The sequence below is a fragment of the Vulpes vulpes genome, chromosome 1, assembly GCF_048418805.1.
Source record: "Vulpes vulpes isolate BD-2025 chromosome 1, VulVul3, whole genome shotgun sequence".
Lineage (NCBI taxonomy): Eukaryota > Metazoa > Chordata > Mammalia > Carnivora > Canidae > Vulpes > Vulpes vulpes.
The window spans coordinates 32,096,224-32,113,302 of NC_132780.1; the positions used below are offsets into that span (position 1 = coordinate 32,096,224).

A 17,079-nucleotide genomic window follows, 5' to 3' on the forward strand; every position below is an offset into this window, starting at 1 on the left:
ATTGCTCTTTTGCAGACTTTCTAAATAGCAAGTGCACCCCTGTACTTGAACATCTCCACAAGAGTATGATTTGCTCTGCCCCCCCCCCTTCCTTGCTGAGAGATCCAGGACACAGGACAGTGAGTGATGAAGTCTAGCAGCACCGGTGCAAGAACACAGTCAGAGGACAGACCTCAACTCTATTTAGTGTCTTCCCCTTTAAAACCACCACTGCCACCAAAACCCTGCCCCAACCAGAGAAAAAGTTTCCTCCTCTTTGTCTTCTTTGGGATAAAACATTCGCTATCCAGAAATACCTCGTTTTGTATTTGTAACACATCCAAGCAGATGCAAGAGAGAATGAAAATAAAAGCAAACCTATATGCCAAACACTGGATCATGTGGCATTCAGTAAATGCTACTTCTGGCTAAACCAAACATTTAGAAGAGGAAACGCAAGAACTTTTCAGGGCACAGACCTTGCTCCTGACCTGAGCTGTGCATTTCAAACTGAAAAGCGAGGCCGTTTTTGTTTGTTTAAATTGCAGGATTAAGTAATGTGTTTCCCTAGAGTCCTAATAACAAGCTCTGCATTTTTTGAGTTATGGAAAGGACCCAAAAGCAAGGAGTGAAAATGCAAGCCATTTGTACCCTTGTTCCTACCCTGGGGGTAAAAACCCACCCGACTGCTGTCAAGCAATTTGGGTTGCCTGCCTGCCTGCCTGCTCTTCCCAGTCCAAATACTGCTGAGCATTTACACCTGATGGTGTGAATGCCGGAATGCTCTGAGCAAACCTTTCGTCTCCTATTCACCCTCTTTCCCCTGAAACGTTGGAAAGAAAAATACAAAAAAGACTGCCAGGTAGCAGAGTAAAAAAGGTGGTGTGTTCTTCGTGTCCTGATTTAAAACAATAATAAACTGTTCTTGCCGATCGCGTTTAGGCACTTGATTTTATTTCTGAAACGTGGAAAGAGAATTCTATTTGAACGAGGTGCTCAGCCTCAATCACTTTCTAACCTAAGTAAGGGTGAGCTGACCACGAGCAGGCACCCGGACACTTGGACACTTGGGGCTCATGCTAACGCAGCATGTCTTCCCTTCCTTATTTCTTTCCTTTTTAACTCCACATGGACAACACGTTCACTCAAAATATGCAGCCGGACCTGTTTCCAGAGCTGTCTGAAATTCCACAAGCAAAGAGAAGCGGCCGGCTCGGGTGTCAAGCAAAAAGCAGGCATATCTGGGACGCCTGGGTGGCTCAGTGGTTGAGGGTCTGCCTTGGGCTCAGGGTGTGACCCTCCGGGCCTGGGATCCAGTCGCATGTGGATCCCTGCAGGGAGCCTGCTTCTCCCTCTGCCTGTGTCTCAGCCTCTCTCTGTCTCTCATGAACAAATAGATAAAATGTTAAAAAAGAAACGCAGGCAGATCTGACCAACAGGAGCCGGCCACTGGCGATTCTAAAATTGAGCCGAGGCTCCTGCAGCCCACAGAGGCGAGGTGGGGGTGAGGGTGAGGGGTGATGATGGGGGCGGGGCCCGCTCAGCCCAGAGACCTGGCCCGCGTGCACCCACCCCCTCCGCTCACCTCTGCGCTCCTCTCCCTGCTGGGCCCACAACCCTCTCCCTGGCGCACACCGCCCCCCTCCGGGGCACACGCCCTCCCTCCCCGTGCACACCCCCCTCCGGAACGCACACCTCCCACCCAGGGAGCACTCCCCCTCCCGGGCGCACACCTCCCTGCTGGGCGCACACCCCCCAGGGCGCACCCCCTCCCTCCCGGGCGCAAACACCCCTGCTGGGTGTACCCCCCGCCCCGGGCACACACCCCCTAGGGCGCACATCCCCCCCTCCGGGCACACACCTCCCAGTTGGCGCACCCCCCCCCCCAGGGCGCACCCCCTTCCTCCCGGGCGCACTCCCCCCTCCTGGGAGCACACCTCCCAGTTGGGCGCACCCCCCCCAGGGCGCACCCCCTTCCTCCCGGGCGCACCCCCCCCCAGGGCGCACCCCCTTCCTCCTGGGCGCACCCCCGTCCCGGGCGCACACCTCCCTGCTGGGCGCACCCCCACCAGGACGCACCCCCTTCCTCCCGGGCGCACCCCGTCCCGGGCGCACACCTCCCTGCTGGGCGCACCCCCCCCCCAGGGCGCACCCCCTTCCTCCCGGGCGCACTCCCCCCTCCCGGGAGCACACCTCCCAGTTGGCGCACCCCCCCCCCCAGGGCGCACCCCCCCCCCAGGGCGCACCCCCTTCCTCCCGGGCGCACCCCGTCCCGGGCGCACACCTCCCTGCTGGGCGCACCCCCCCCCCAGGGCGCACCCCCTTCCTCCCGGGCGCACTCCCCCCTCCCGGGAGCACACCTCCCAGTTGGCGCACCCCCCCCCCCCAGGGCGCACCCCCCCCCCCAGGGCGCACCCCCTTCCTCCCGGGCGCACTCCCCCCTCCCGGGAGCACACCTCCCTGCTGGGCGCACCCCCCCCCAGGACGCACCCCCTTCCTCCCGGGCGCACCCCGTCCCGGGCGCACACCTCCCTGCTGGGCGCACCCCCCCCCAGGGCGCACCCCCTTCCTCCCGGGCGCCCGTGCGCGCCGCTCCCCGCCGCCTGACCGCCGCCCGGAGCTCACCGACCCGGCGCCCGCTGCGCACCGCTCCCCGCCGGCCGCGCACCCCTCCCCGGGCGCCCGCTGCGCTCCCTACCGGCCCGGCGCCGCGGCCGCGGACCCGCCCGCTCCCCGCCCGCTCCCCGCCCGCTCCCCGCCCGCTCCCCGCCCGCTCCCCGCCTCCGGGCCGCCCGCCCCTCACCGGCTGGCTCGCCGCGCGCCGCGGCCCCCGCTCGGACGCCCTCCGTGGGTCTCCACGGGTGACGGGAGCTCCGACATTCGTGCGCGCTGCGCGGGGCCGCGGACCGGGCCCTCCCCGGGGAAGTCGGCCCGCGGCTCCGGGACGCCGCCCGCTGCTCTCCTACTGACCCGGGGACACGGCGCGGCCTCCGTGCGGGTGGCTGCGGACGGACGAAGGAAGCGGCGACTTAAAGGCCTGCGCGCGGAGGCTCGGCGTGGGCGGCACCGGCCCCCCGCGGGAGAGCGCGGCGGCCACCGAGGCAAGCGCCAGGCGCAGGCGGCTGCCCCCAGGGCCCCGCAGTCCCGCAGGTCCGCGGCGCGCGCCTGCTGGCCCCTGGCCATGAGCCAGCGACGGCAGTTCTCTCCCCAGGGAGCCTCCGCCCCTGATGGAAAGGTCTTCAACCAACCTCACCTGTTCCCAGTTACAACTGTAGTCCACTCTCATATATGTTAAAAAAAAAGAAAAAAGAAAAAAGAAAAATCACCTACAGGCCATTGAAAGAAGGAAACACTACACTCCTGTCTCCCCACTTAGTGGCAATATCAATATTTTGGTAAACTCCAAGATTTTTCTGAGTATTTCCTAACATGGTTATCCCACCCATTTTTCAGTAGAAAAGGTTAACTTTTGTTTTTATCTATTTCTCTTCAAAATGCCTTCTTCATAAAAAAGAAAGAGATTGTATTTATTTATTCACGAGAGACACAGAGAGAGGGGCAGAGACACGGGCAAAGGGAGAAGCAGGCTCCCTGCGGGGATCCCAGGAGCCCTCATCATGACCTGAGCCAAAGGCAGACACTCAACCGCTGAGCCACCCCAGCATTCCTTCAAAATGCTTTTTAAAGATGTACCGATTGAATGTCAGGATTTAGAACACAACAGAACGCATCACATTTTTTCAGTGGAACTTAACAGGCCGGCCCATCTCTGGTTATTTCTTTAGTTCACAAAAAGGCATAGGTCATGCTGAATTATCCCACAAAATGAACTCTGGACTTGTAAATCTGGAAATCAGGAAAGGTTAGAATTTAACCATGTTAAGCTTGATTATCTCCTAATGCTGCTAACGGCAGACGATCCTAAGCACTTACAACCCAAGTTTTAGCCTCCAGCAACCCGTGTTTCTCGTGGTGTCATTTTTACAATCAACTGTCCAGCGCATGTTGGGCAATTAAAGACATCCAGGGTCATTCTTTACCTCTTGCTTTCTAGTGTATCTTCACATACAGGAACACATACATGGCACTTATCAGGGGCCTGAGTGATTTCCCAACTTCTCCCTACATATGTATGTCTTGTCTCTCTGTGCTTGCCTAAGTACCTGGAGAGCAACAAATTTATTTTTTTTTAACAAATTTAATTTTTAAGATCTCCTTCACTGCTCCCCCTTTCCAACCACACACATCAGTTAATAAGAGGTGGGGAACAGAGGAAACGTGTAAACATGTTTACTGAAGGGACAATGGAACATAAGTTGTGTACAATCAATTTTTAAGAACATCTTAATACTCTGTAGGCAGAAATTGCTCTGCATTAGTGTTTAAGACAATTCTCACATGAAGCTGCTTCAGTGGTTATCTTTAGGTTGTAGAATCCTAGAAGGTTTTTATATTATTTTTTATATTTTATAAATTTTTGACATGTAGTTGTCTTTTAGAAAAATATTTATAAGAAGTTACTAGAAAACAAGAGAAAATGTATTGAAATAAACTCCAAGACAATTCGTTTAGGAGGGGGATGAACAGGACAGCCATGGCAGACAGCCAGATGTTTCTCAGTACGTGTTATCTCATCTTTGAAACTAATAGGACCCCTGGTCTAGTTGAGCATATATAAAGACTACATTTCCCTGGTCTCTTTTACTGTTAGTATGGCCCATATGCAGAAACCTCATAAAACAACCCCCTGGAACCTCCCTTAGAAAAGACAGGAATAGTTCTTAGGCCTCCTTTCTTCCTTGTTACTTCATTCATCTTGCCGCCTGGAATGCAGATGTGATGACTGGAACATTTGCTGCTTTACTGGACCATAAGTTCATACACAGAGATGGCAGAACAATGTGCTAGAAAAAATCTGGGTCTCTAAGAGCTATTATACTATCTCTGGAAAGCCACCTCTATAGTTCTCTGTCAAAGAGATATAAACTTCTCTTTCGTTAAGCTATTTTAGGTGTTGGATCTCTGTTCCTTCGAGCTACTCTGAATTCTAATGCATATAGCAATCTCTCCCCTGTGTCTCCCCTCCTGCACAAAAAATTAAGACCAGATCTTGAAAAGAAGAAAAATGTTAAACGATGAACTGGGGAGATGTTACAATAAAACATTTTATTAGAGAAATTTTTATTAGTTCAAGAATAATCAGGAAAGAATAAAAACAGCAGTTTTAAAAAAATCTCTAAGTGGGTTATAAAGAGATTCTTAACTGCCTGAAACCTTTTTTGGGGGGAGGGGGGGGACTAACAAGGTTATGCCTGTTTATATATAGCCAAAAATCACTAGCTGTGTCTGCAAATGGAATCCTGAAAGTAACAGCTTCCAACCAAATATTCTTGAATCAGAGGGCCGTCCCCTGGGGTTTACAAGAATTTTCTAAATGTCTGGAAATCCAGTGGTGGAGACTGCTCCTGGCACCACCTCTGCCTTCATTATATAGTATTTATTAAAAGCTTAATTAGGTGCAGAAAATGGCCCTATTCAGTGGAAAGAGTAGGAGGAAGGATTATAAGAAATAAAAGGAGGTATAGTCTAGCTGGGATATAAACGCCAAACATCCTAAACACTAATTGAGATCAGCTACAAAGGCATATTATCAACAAGAACAATATGATCGTATGTGAATAATTAATCAAAACAGAATGGAGTTAACCAAGAGCTGACTTTTTAAGATAAGGCAAGCAATGACACAGTAAAAGGAAAGAGGGGGTGGACGGCCAAGAGCCAGGGCAGAGAGGGCTGGTACAGCCTGGGAACATATGAGTTCAGAAGAGAGGGGGATGGCTGGGTATGAGAGAGGCTACCAGACTCAGGTCCCAGACTTGGGGCATCATGTCCACTTAGGAGTTCCCCTTAGGTGAATACCCAGCCCCATGCTAGAGGTTAAAAAGGCATTGATGAAGACTGGCTTGACAGTGTGTGCAGATTAGATCAAGGTAGGCAAAGAGATTAAATTCAAGGGGACCAATTAGAATGTTATAATCCTCAATTGTGAAATGAGGATGAACCAAATAAAAAATTTCTTCATTCAACTTTTAATTAAATTCATGAAGAAAAACAATCTTAGTAATAATATCCATCCATCCATCCATCCATCCATCCATCCATCCATCCATCCAATCCATCTATTATCACTTACTATTTATCAGGCACTGTTCACACAGTGTGAACAAGAGTTGAGGTCCCCACTTTCACAAGGCTCACAGTCTAGTGGGGAGTGGGGTATATAGGAATAAAATCCCAATAAAGTACAAAGTAGAAATGAAGCAAAGAGGTAGAATCACCAGCATTTCTATTGTTGCGTCAAGATAAGTAGATGGGTCACTCCACGTGGGTACATGGCTTCCTGGGTTGACATCATCTTTGAGCTGACATACTTCCTAAACACAAATGGTCCCTGAGTCCCTCTCTTCCCTCTCTCATGACGCACTTTGTACGGTCTGCAATTTGGAGTAACCAAACACCAAATGAGACACTAACTAGAGACAATGTCCCAAGTCCAGACCGAAATTAGAGACAACGTCCCAAGTCCAGACCAAATTCCCCTGTGTTCAGAGAGAAGCTGAAATCAACAAACTGATGGTAATTCTACTTTTTAGATATTTACCACCTATAAAACTTAGCACTCCATGAGAGAGGCCCAATTTATGGCCTGAAGAAAAATTTAAAATCTCCTTGTAGTTTTATCTGCATTAGCAAGGTGTAATGGAGATATGGAGATCTCAAAAATAACCTTTTTGAGAGAGAGAGAAGGAGAGAATCTCAAGCAGGCTCCATGCTCAGTCCCATGTGGGACTCGATCTTGTGCCCCTGAGATCACAACCTGAGCTGAAATCGAGTCAGCTGCTCAACCGACTGAGCCACCCAGGCTCCCAACTTCATCTCTGCTTTTAAGCAAGCTGTATGCCCAATGTGGGGTTGAACTCAAGACCCTGAGATCAAGAGTCACACGCTCTACTGACCCAGCAAGCCAGACGCCCCAAAAATAATTTCTTTTAGATGAACAAAAAGTATTATATGATCTTACTTTCCAAACAATATTTGGTTTGAGCAGACAAAAAAATATATTCATCGGGAGGTGGGAGATTAGACTAGATGTAGTAAACCTAGTAGTGGTGGTTCTCAAACAGGGTGGCGTGGGGGTGTGTGTGTGATTTTTGCCTCCCTATGGGCTATATGGTAATGTCTGGACACATTTTTTTTTTTCTGGACACGTTTTTGGTTATCACCACTGGAAGGGTGGTGCTACCAGCATATCGTGAGTGGAGGCCAGGGCTGCTGCTGAACATCGTACAGGGCACAGGACAGTCCCATCCTCCTCGACAAAGGATGATCCAGTCCAGCATGTCAGTAGTGTTGAGGTGGAGATGGCCTATGCTAAGGACACTGAGCAGAGTAAAAACTTCCCACAGGGCGACTGAGAATGTAGGCCATAGAAGTCACAGTCTTGAAGACCCCCACTTCTCAGTGGGACAGTAACATCATGTTCCAGTGACAGGGTGAAAAATGCCACTTGTAAGAAAACACAAAAATCCTTTTCTACACATTCTTCCACAGTGAGCCATTCTTTCTCCCCCCCACCCCTTTTTTTAAGATTTTATTTATTTGAGAGAGAGAGAGAGGGAGAGAGTGAGCAAGCATGAGCAGGGGGAGCGAAAGAGGGAGGAGCAGACTCCCCACTGAGCAGGAAGCCCAACGCAAGGCTCCATCCCAGGACCCCAGGATCATGACCTGAACCAAAAGCAGATGCTCAACCCCCTGAGCCACCCAGGTGCCCTGAGCTATTCTTTAACGTGAGCAAATGTTAAAGGTTTCTGATCGAATATGTCCTGGTAGATTTTTAAACGGACAAGCCTTTTGCTATTATTACTTTATCTATTAGGATACAATGACTTCTCTGTTCTGGTTTCCCTGTTGCACACTCTAGGCCCAACTACTGACTGACTGACTGAACCATGAAAAATACTTACACCCATGTGCCCCAACTTCCACACTTGGTGTGTTTGTCTTCACCAGATACTCTGCTGAAAACCGAAGAACTCTGCTAATTCCCGTAACCTGCGCTGTCTCCACTCCCACGAAGCACTGAGGCTTTGCCCTGAGAGCTGAGTCAGTCCCTGAGAAGCACATAATTATCATGGATTCCCATATTTAAAAGCAGCTGAGTTGCAAGCATCCTGTTGTCGGAAGCAGTCAGAAAGGTTCCGCATTAGCTAGGGCTGAGAGGCGGGAAAGAAAACCAGCAGGATGAAAGAGGGAGGGGGGAAGAGGGGAGAGAAAGAGAGGGAAGTGCTCACAAAGTTAATTACTCAAAGTACAATAGCAACTGAGTTATTAGCAAATCCACTTTTCTGGGCTCGCACAAGTGGCAATGAGGAAACAGTAAAGTGGACTAGATCCTTCTGGACAGGTTTCACAGGAAAGTTCTCCTGATGACATTGTCAGCACTAAGACTTTCGGCCCCAAGGACCTTCCCTGTTACCAAGTCTCCAAGCAACACCATCTGGTGGAGAACGCACAAGAAAAAGGAGCACGATGTGAGTGTCCCTCATTCTGCTTTTTTTTTTTTAAGATTTTATTTCTTTACTCATGAGGGACACACAGAGAGAGGCAGAGACACAGGCAGAGGGAGAAGCAGGCTCCCTGCAGGGAGCCCAATGTGGGACTTGATCCAGGGACCCCCGGATCACACCCTGAGCCAAGGGCAGATGGTCAACTGCTCAACCACTGAGCCACCCAGGCATCCCCCTAATTCTGCTTTATTTTTTTTAAAAAAATTTATTTATTCATTCATGTGACACACACACACACACACAGAGAGAGAGAGAGAGAGAGAGAGAGAGAAGCAGAGACACAGGCAGAGGGAGAAGCAGGCTCCATGCAGGGAGCCTGATGTGGGACTCGATCCTGTGTCTCCAGGATCAGGCCCTGGGCTGAAGGTGGGCTAAACCCCTGAGCCACCCAGGCTGCCCCTAATTCTGCTTTAAAATAACAAAAGACAGATGAGATTTCCTCCTGTTCTTTCACTTACCAAAGAGTTACTTTTGAACCTGTTCTTTGTCCCTCCCAGTTAACAAACCCATCCATCCGTTCATGCACATCAGGAGCACCTACTAGGTGTCAGAGCCTGTTCTGTCAAGCCTGGATTCCTGTTCCCACGAACGTACCTGATGCCCCCTGGACGTCGCCAGGTTGCAGCGGTTTTACCCAGCTACCCACGTGCTTCATGCATGGAAAGCGACGAGAGGAAAGAGAGCAAAGGTGCAAGCCAGAAGGGCGTGGGAAATGCCAGGCCAACTGAGCAGTCACACGCAGCCTAAGTACGATTTTATGGGCTTGGCCTGTTCACGCGGCTGGGCTGTACTGTGGTCTTGTTTCTTATCTCTGTAACTCTTTTTAACTTCTTTTGGATTCTCCCTCTAAATGTTTACGTTTCCTCTCACGGCTGATCCCATCTCTGCTTTTTTAATCTTTGCCCACAGACATTAACCCACATCCCATCTCCGCATCTTCTGCTGTCTGCCATTATCACCCCCTCTCCATGATGGCTCCAGAATCCCACACCCCATAAAGGGCCTGTTGATCTAGGGAAGGTGCAATGAGTAGGCCACAAGAAGGATTTGGTCCTCTCACTCAGTAAATATTTATTAAGTACCTACTGTGCATGCCAAATCCTGCTGGGAGCTACCAAGCCACTCAGACGTAGAACCTGTCTGGGAGAACCTGCAAAGTACGGGGGGAGACACCTGGGGGCTGCAGAAATGAAGGGCCAGTGGTGAGGAGCACCATGAAAGTCAAGTACAAGGGAGCATGCTGGACAGAGCGGTGGGGGCTGTGGGGGCCAGAGGTGGGGGGCCTCCGGGGTGCTCCGCTGTATTTGAGGAGTGCACTGGGCACCGTGAGGGGTGTGAGCTTGCACGGGAGAAGAGGACAGGAGAAGCTCTAGCTAAAGAAACTTTCACATGATAAACCTGCCAGTTTTAGACACTGAAAGGAGGGCTCTGCCAGAGAGGCAGAGAGGGGGCTGTGCCCCAGCCATGCAGAGCCCGGGGAGTCAGGTTTTTGGCTCCGAAGCGCACTGGGAAGGTATTGAAAGGTTCCAAGCAAGGGAACAAAATGACCAGATTTGCATTTTCTTTCTTTTTTTTTTTTTTTAAGATTTTATTTCTTTATTTGAGAGAGAGAGAGAGCAAGAGAGAGGGAGTGAGCACGAACTTGGGGATGGGCAAAGGGAGAGGGAGAAACAGACTCCTTGCAGAGCAGGGAGCCGGATGTGGTGCTCGATCCCAGGACTTTGAGATCAGGACCTGAGCCAAAGGCAGATGCTTAACTGACTGAGCCCCCCAGGTGCTCCCCAGATTTGCATTATAAGAAGACTGCTCTGGCTAGATGCTGGAGTATGGATTAAAATTCCCTTTAGCATTCTCTAGTAGGTTTCCACGGATTGCTCCAAGCCCCCATGAATTTTTCTCCCAGCATCACAAATTCCTTTGCATGGAGTGAGTTTCAAAAACAATTCGATAAGTGCTAGCCATAGTGTTAAAACCACCAGAACTTAGAATTTGCATTTTGGGACGACCTGTGGCCTACTGAGAAGACTTGACAACCCTCAGCTGCTCTGGGCTGGGCTGGAGACCAGGACGGGCTCTCGGGACTCGTGCTCTGGGGCTCTATCCATGACCTCATTACACTGTTAAAAAAGAAAATATTTTTCTTTAAACCAGTGGATGACTCACCACAGAGAAAAATGATAGGATTTCCTTTACTGAAGGTCATTAAAACATGATAAATCTAATCTGGGAGGGACACGTGTGGCATGGATGAGGGTCTGAGTTGGTGCTCTGAGATGCAGAGTACAAATGGGCTCGGAGCTTCAAACTCTAGGATGGGAACTGCAGGGACCGAACATGTTTGTGAAGCAGAAACACTGCCCCTGACAGCCAGCAAGCATCTCTGCACAAGACGGAAAGACAGGCAGCACGTTACTGCCACCCCTAGCGCTCTCTCCCACCCCATCCCATACTTGACCCACACCTGCCCAGGGACTGATTCAGCTAAGGGCAGAGGCTAAAGATAGAGGGTAGAGTCTAGAAGAACCTAAGCAGTACATGCTAAACATCCAAGACTTCCACTCCCTAAACTGGTCTCTGAGCAGCTCAATTTCAGGCCAGGTTGTCCTAGCATCACCTGTCATAGTCTGCCTCTATGACAAGGATCTCACTGCAGGTGGCCGCCACGGCATGAGGCACACACAACATGGAGAACTCAGAGAACACACACTTGCCCATTAGTTATTCTCGAATATCAGCACACGTCAGATCAGCTATTTAAAGACAGTGTCAGGACACCGGGGTGGCTCAGTTGGTGAAGCGTCCGACTCTTGATTTTGGCTCAGGTAATGATCTCACGGTTGTGAGATCAAGCCCCACATGGGCTCCACGCGGGGAGGGAGTGAAGACTGCTCAAGATTTCTCCCTCTCCCCCATCGCCACTTGCTCTTGTGCTTTCTCTTAAAAAAAAAAATACAGTGTCCATCTGGCTCAGAAACTTTCGGGTTCTCACTGTCCCAATCTGGGAAAATTTCGGCATCAAAATGTTATGATTAATGATACAGGAGATTACAACCTGGCAAATAAAACAGGGACCTCTGAGCCCATGATGTTATAATAAATAAATACACTAGATGCCAACTACTGAATAAAGGAATTATGAAAACAGAAAATCATCACGTAACAACCGTTATAATAGCGGCTGGTTTGGGGGGGTGTTTGAGTGGCTCAGTGGTGGAGCGTCTGCCTTCAGCCCAGGGTGTGATCCCGGATTTCCAGGATCAAGTCCCATGTCGGGCTCCCCACAGGGAGCCTGCTTCTCCCTCCGCCTATATCTCTGCCTCTCTCTCTGTGTCTCTCATGAATAAATAAATAAAATCTTTAAAACAAAACAAAAAACAGTGGCTGATTTGGGAAGGAATCATCATCACTGGATCCTAAAGCCGATGAGCAGAGACTTTTTCCCGACGACCCGAGTACTGCTGTGGCGTCACAATACCTTCCCATAAAGTACTGATCAATCACAAAGGGAAAAATGGGGGCTCTGTGGTGCAGGAAGCTGACAACCAGGTGGACCAGGTGGTCAAGGCTAACATCACGTCCCCTCACAGCAAGCTCTGAGAAGAGCACAGCATCGTTTCTGTGGTGTTCCTACCTAGAAGGAATGGTGAGTCTGGAAATCCTGATAGATCCTACCTGAAAGGCATCCTGTAGAATAGAAGGGCCCTCCTTAAAGCCATGAAGGTCAGAGCTCCTGGGAGGCTCAGTCCGCTAAGCATCTGACTCATGGTTTCAGCTCAGGTCACGATCTCAGGCCATGAGATCGAGCCTGGTGTTGGGCTCTGAGCTCAGTGGGGAATCTGCTTGAAATTCTCTCTCTCTCCCTCTGCCCGCGCCCGCCCCCCCCCCCCCCCAGCTCACTCTCTTGCACACTGTCTCTAAAATAAATAAATCTTTAAAAAAAAAACCCAACCCAACTATCAAGGTCATGCAAGAAAGGGAAGGTCAAGATCTGTTCTCTAAAGAGACATGGCCCAGGCAGGCCTCCACACACACGGAGCGAGATGAAGCAAATGTCCTGAAATTTTAACCACTGGGGGATCTGAATCTGGGTGAAGGAGGTATGAGAATTTCTTTACATTTTTGTTAATTTTGAAATTATTTCTTAATAAATTGTACCCATATACACATAGGTAGAGAGAATGAGAGATAGAGGTGATGGTAAGCTTCCTTTGCTTGCGCCATCAATGTCTTTAGGGGAGGAGAGTGGGGAGCCATTCCCCAGGAGCATTGCCAACCCTCTGGGTTGCTCCTATATGCAAATAATAAGGCAGCCTGGTTGTTTTTTTTTTTTTTTTTTTTTTTTTTTTTATCAGGGCCTGGTGCCTCTGCTCTTCTGAATTACATACACTTTGAGGAATTTGACATTTGTTTGAGGTATCCCTGGAAACGGGAAGACCTTCTTCATTATTAATGTGGTAGATGGATATGCCAGGAGCCCCATCAGAGAGAATAAAGTCTACACGCTCATTTCTGTGGCGCTGGAAGTCTTCAACAATTCAGCCCCAATCTGGCAGCTTCCATTTTCCTTCCCACCCAGAACCTCAGCCTATGGAACGACTTTCTAGCCCATCCACCTTCATTCATTCTATTCCTTCCACCTGCACTGCCCTTCCTGTCTGTCGGAATTAGCTGCACGGCACTGTCCTGGCCCAACCCAAACAGCCCATCCTTTGTCAAAAGCTTCACTTATCCCCAGCCTGCTCTGTCCTGTGAAGAACTGGTCACACTCTTCCCTCGGGTCTCAAACACTTTCCCTACATATCCTGATCAGCAGGCACATGTAGGTCCTTTCACCACCGGACGGATGGTGTCTGGGGCGTAGGGGAGGGTGCGGGAATGAAATAGAATTCCTTTTTCCATCCCCGAGTGCTTGGCACATGGTACACTCAGTATGTGTTGAAATGAAAAACTCTGCATCCAGGCATCTACAGATTAGTAAGGGATGGCGGAGGAAGAGATGTCATGATGAAGAACAGGCATTCTGGGGCTGGGCTGCCTGGGTTTGAATTTTGGGTCTGCCACTTTCCAGCTGCTGTTGGCAAGTCAGATCCTATTTCAGCTGCATAATTGTGAAAATAACAGACCTGCTTCACAGCGTTGTTGTGGACTGCTTCGATGGATGCCTGCAGTCTGTTATTATTACTTACTATGACTGGATCACCCTCTGTTGTTTGGTGAGGTGGCCCAGATGATCCAGAATGCCTTCCCGCTATCCTGATGCTTCTCTCCCACTCCATGAAGCTAGGGATTGAGGTGTTTAGAAAATGAGTCTGCTGAAACTTTGAGGTCTACACTGGACTGTGCTTCTGGGAGTGAATGGGGGAGATGCTGACCAGGCCCCGCAGGGGTGATGCTTGTGTGCAGCGTGCATGGAACACAGAGAGCAGGTGTTGGGTAGGGGCAGATGAAGGCCTGGCCCAGCATCAGCCATGCAGGAAGGAGGTAAGATAAAACAAAAGCAGAAGTAGAGGAACATCCCTAACCTTTAAGAACCAATTATGGCCAAATTAAAACATTCTCTTCTCATAATAAGGAGACACAAATCCGCATTAATTTTTCCGGTGCAAAACTGCTGAGCCACCCAGGCTGCCCGCACTAATTTTTCTGAACAATCTCATGCTCTCAGCTCTACTGAAGTCCTAAGAGGAAAGCACTCTTTAACATACTGTGCAGACGTGGGCTTTGGAACCACAGAGCAGGGGCACCTGAGAGGCTCAGTAGTTGAGCAGCTGCCTTCGGCTCAGGTTATGATCTCGGGGTCCTGGGATCGAGTCCCACATCAGGCTCCCCACAGGAAGCCTGTTTCTCCCTCTGTCTATGTCTCTGCCTCTCTCTGTGTGTCTCTCATGAATAAATAAATAAAATCTTAAAAAGAAAAAATAAAAGAACCATAGAGCACATCCCCATGGCAGTCTAGGTTGGCTTGCCTGAATGGGGGAAGGTGTAATTTTCATAAAGCAAGGAACAGGAGCTATAAATATTTCCCAGGTCACAGACAAGCCACAGGCAGCAGGGACCTGAAACAGCACAGGGCAGCGACGAGGTCTGCATGTGTAAAATCAGAGGGTTGGTGGGATGCTGTAACTCCTGGAAGTTTCTCTGACTACACTTCCCATGGAATGTCGCAGGGCTGTGCACTACGTGATGCAGCGGAGAAAGCAGGGCATTGCACCAGGTGTCAGACCAGATGAGCACAGGCAGACACTGGTGCTCATTCTCCGCGCATTTCACTCTGTAGCATCTTTCCAGATGCATCACCACAACCGGCCCAGCTAACCACCCCCAGACGCAGCTTCCTTTTGCCGTCATGGGCTCAGGGCATGCCGGAAGAGTCCAGAAGCCGGGCTGCAGGTGAGCAGCTGGAGGGAAGCAAGTGGAAAGGGAGCGGAAGGGCTATGTCTTCATCAAAGGCACTCTGTGTTCAGGAGGCACATGACACACAGGGGCCTTGAGGCTGACACAACAGCCCTCTTCTCCAGCGCCAACTCTCAGACACAGCCACTCTCTGTCCCAAATCTGTCTGGAAGTAGCTACGGGCACTTTGGGACCTGCCTTTTACCCCCCGCCCTCCCCAGGCAGTGCTTTCTCATGTTCACTCTCTCATCTGAAGAGACACTGCCGAAATACAGCCTGAATCTGTCCTGCATGCACAGAAGAAGAGAGCTAGCCTGGGGGCCTACAGGCTGTTTTCCAAACTTTCTTCAAAAATAACAGGTTGCTCTAAGTGTAAATAGGAAATGTGGCAGTTCCAAGGAGAAGTCTGTGGAAAGCAGAGTAGAGGCACAAGCTGGGACAGTGAGGCAGAAAGGGCTTTTCTAACAAAGCAGCACAGGAGGGTTTTTTTGGGGGGTGGGGTAGGGTGGGATGGGAGAGAACTGAAGTAATTGTATGAATCACAGCCTGTATTTTGTTTTATGGTGTTTATACAAGAACAAGAAGTCAGCTTTAAGGCACACAGAACAGTTCCCCATGAGAAAAACAGAGCTGAAAACAAATGACCAAAAATGGATTTAGCCACACACACACACACACACACACACACACACACACACACACACACAAAAGGGGGACATTCTGGAATTTAAAGAGACCATAAACACAAACCTTAGCATATACGTACAACATTTCACTCGCACGACAACGACATCTCTATGTTGAAGCCAGAGCTCGAGCTGAAATGATCAGTGGACCAAAAAGTCAAGTGCTGAGTTATCCTCTCCAGCTTGTAATCAAAGCAAACACTTCATAACACACAGAGCTTGAGCTCATACTTCACCAGCACCCCCGCTCCCCAAACTTCTCGCTCGTTTTTTTTTTTTTTTTGCTTCTTTTGGCCTTGCTTACTCACCTCCCCAGAAACAAAGTCACTGTGATTTTCAGCCAGCAGGAAGCCAAGTCTCCAGCATACTTCCCTCATCATTAAACGGACTACACACAGCAGCAGGCAGAGAGCCCAGGAGCTGCCGCAGAGAATTTATTTATACCCATTTGGAATTTCCTGACCAACTAACAGCCTCCTGGCTGCGGGGTCTAATTCCAGCACTCCAGGCGTCAGAGAGACAGCAAAACCTACCAACCAACAGAATCGCCAGCAAGGACCTTAACAGCAACAAATAAAGAGGTGAAGACAGATCTCTCCCAGACCCCTTCCGATTTTTCCAGCACCCTATACTCATTTTCTTTAGACACTTGAAATGCTGACCTACAAATACAGTTGCAAACCTGCTAATTCTAGGAAGGACTGAGGAAAGCGACAAATGCTTTCTGCCTTCTCCCCTAACTTTATTCCCTCCCCCAAAGCCTCCAGGGTTGAGAAAGGCTCCCTGTTATAATCGGAGCAACAGCTCAGCAGCCTGTCTGGTTCGGGTCGTGATTCAGTCCTACACTGAGCCCAGACTGGGCTAGAGGCGAGGGGTTCCTCTGCTTGCTCTAGTCTTCTTTAATGCAACGTGTGATTTGAAGGCTACAAACACTTCTGGTTGTAAACCACAGACCCGAGCTTTTATTTATTTATTTATTTCAAATTCTCTGACACATTTTTGTCCAAATTCGATCACATGACTTTCAAGGACACAGACTCAGGCCCCAGACAAGTGCATTCTGTTTTAGGATAACATCTTTCAGCAGCATGTGGTTTATATGTTTTAAAACATTAAGAATGATATGTTGCTCTAATGGTTTAAATACATCATCTAAAAAAGAAAGGAAGGAAGGAAAAAGAAACAGAAACAGTACTTTAAAACACACTGTCTACTTGGCCTAAGAACACTGGATAAAAGCGACTTTAGAGGAACAAGATTTACTGAGCTCTGTCTATGGGACAAACAAGCAAAACCCGTTCTAAACAATAAAACAGAGATTAACAAAGATTAGGGAAGACTCTAAATCGCCTGCTTTGTGAAATTCAAAAAGGGTACAGCTACCTGTGTGGAGA

General features: G+C 49.4%; 1 protein-coding gene across 32 annotated transcripts in view; it reads right to left on the reverse strand.

Moving 5' to 3' along the window:
• The window catches only part of KANK1 (KN motif and ankyrin repeat domains 1), a 205,924-nt gene that overhangs the window by 33,439 nt on the left and 155,406 nt on the right, over window positions 1-17,079 (reverse strand). For 2 of the 32 annotated variants that reach the window (XM_072761990.1, XM_072761907.1), the window contains exon 1: window positions 2,783-2,988. The exons of 16 other annotated variants lie outside the window; for them this stretch is intronic. The gene's annotated coding sequence lies outside the window, so the exon portion shown is untranslated. Of the gene's footprint in view, window positions 1-2,541; window positions 2,678-2,782; window positions 3,152-15,749; window positions 15,952-15,993; window positions 16,389-17,079 lie in introns of those variants that run through there. 14 more of the 32 variants (XM_072761922.1, XM_072762023.1, XM_072761957.1 and 11 more) reach the window with 14 other exon arrangements.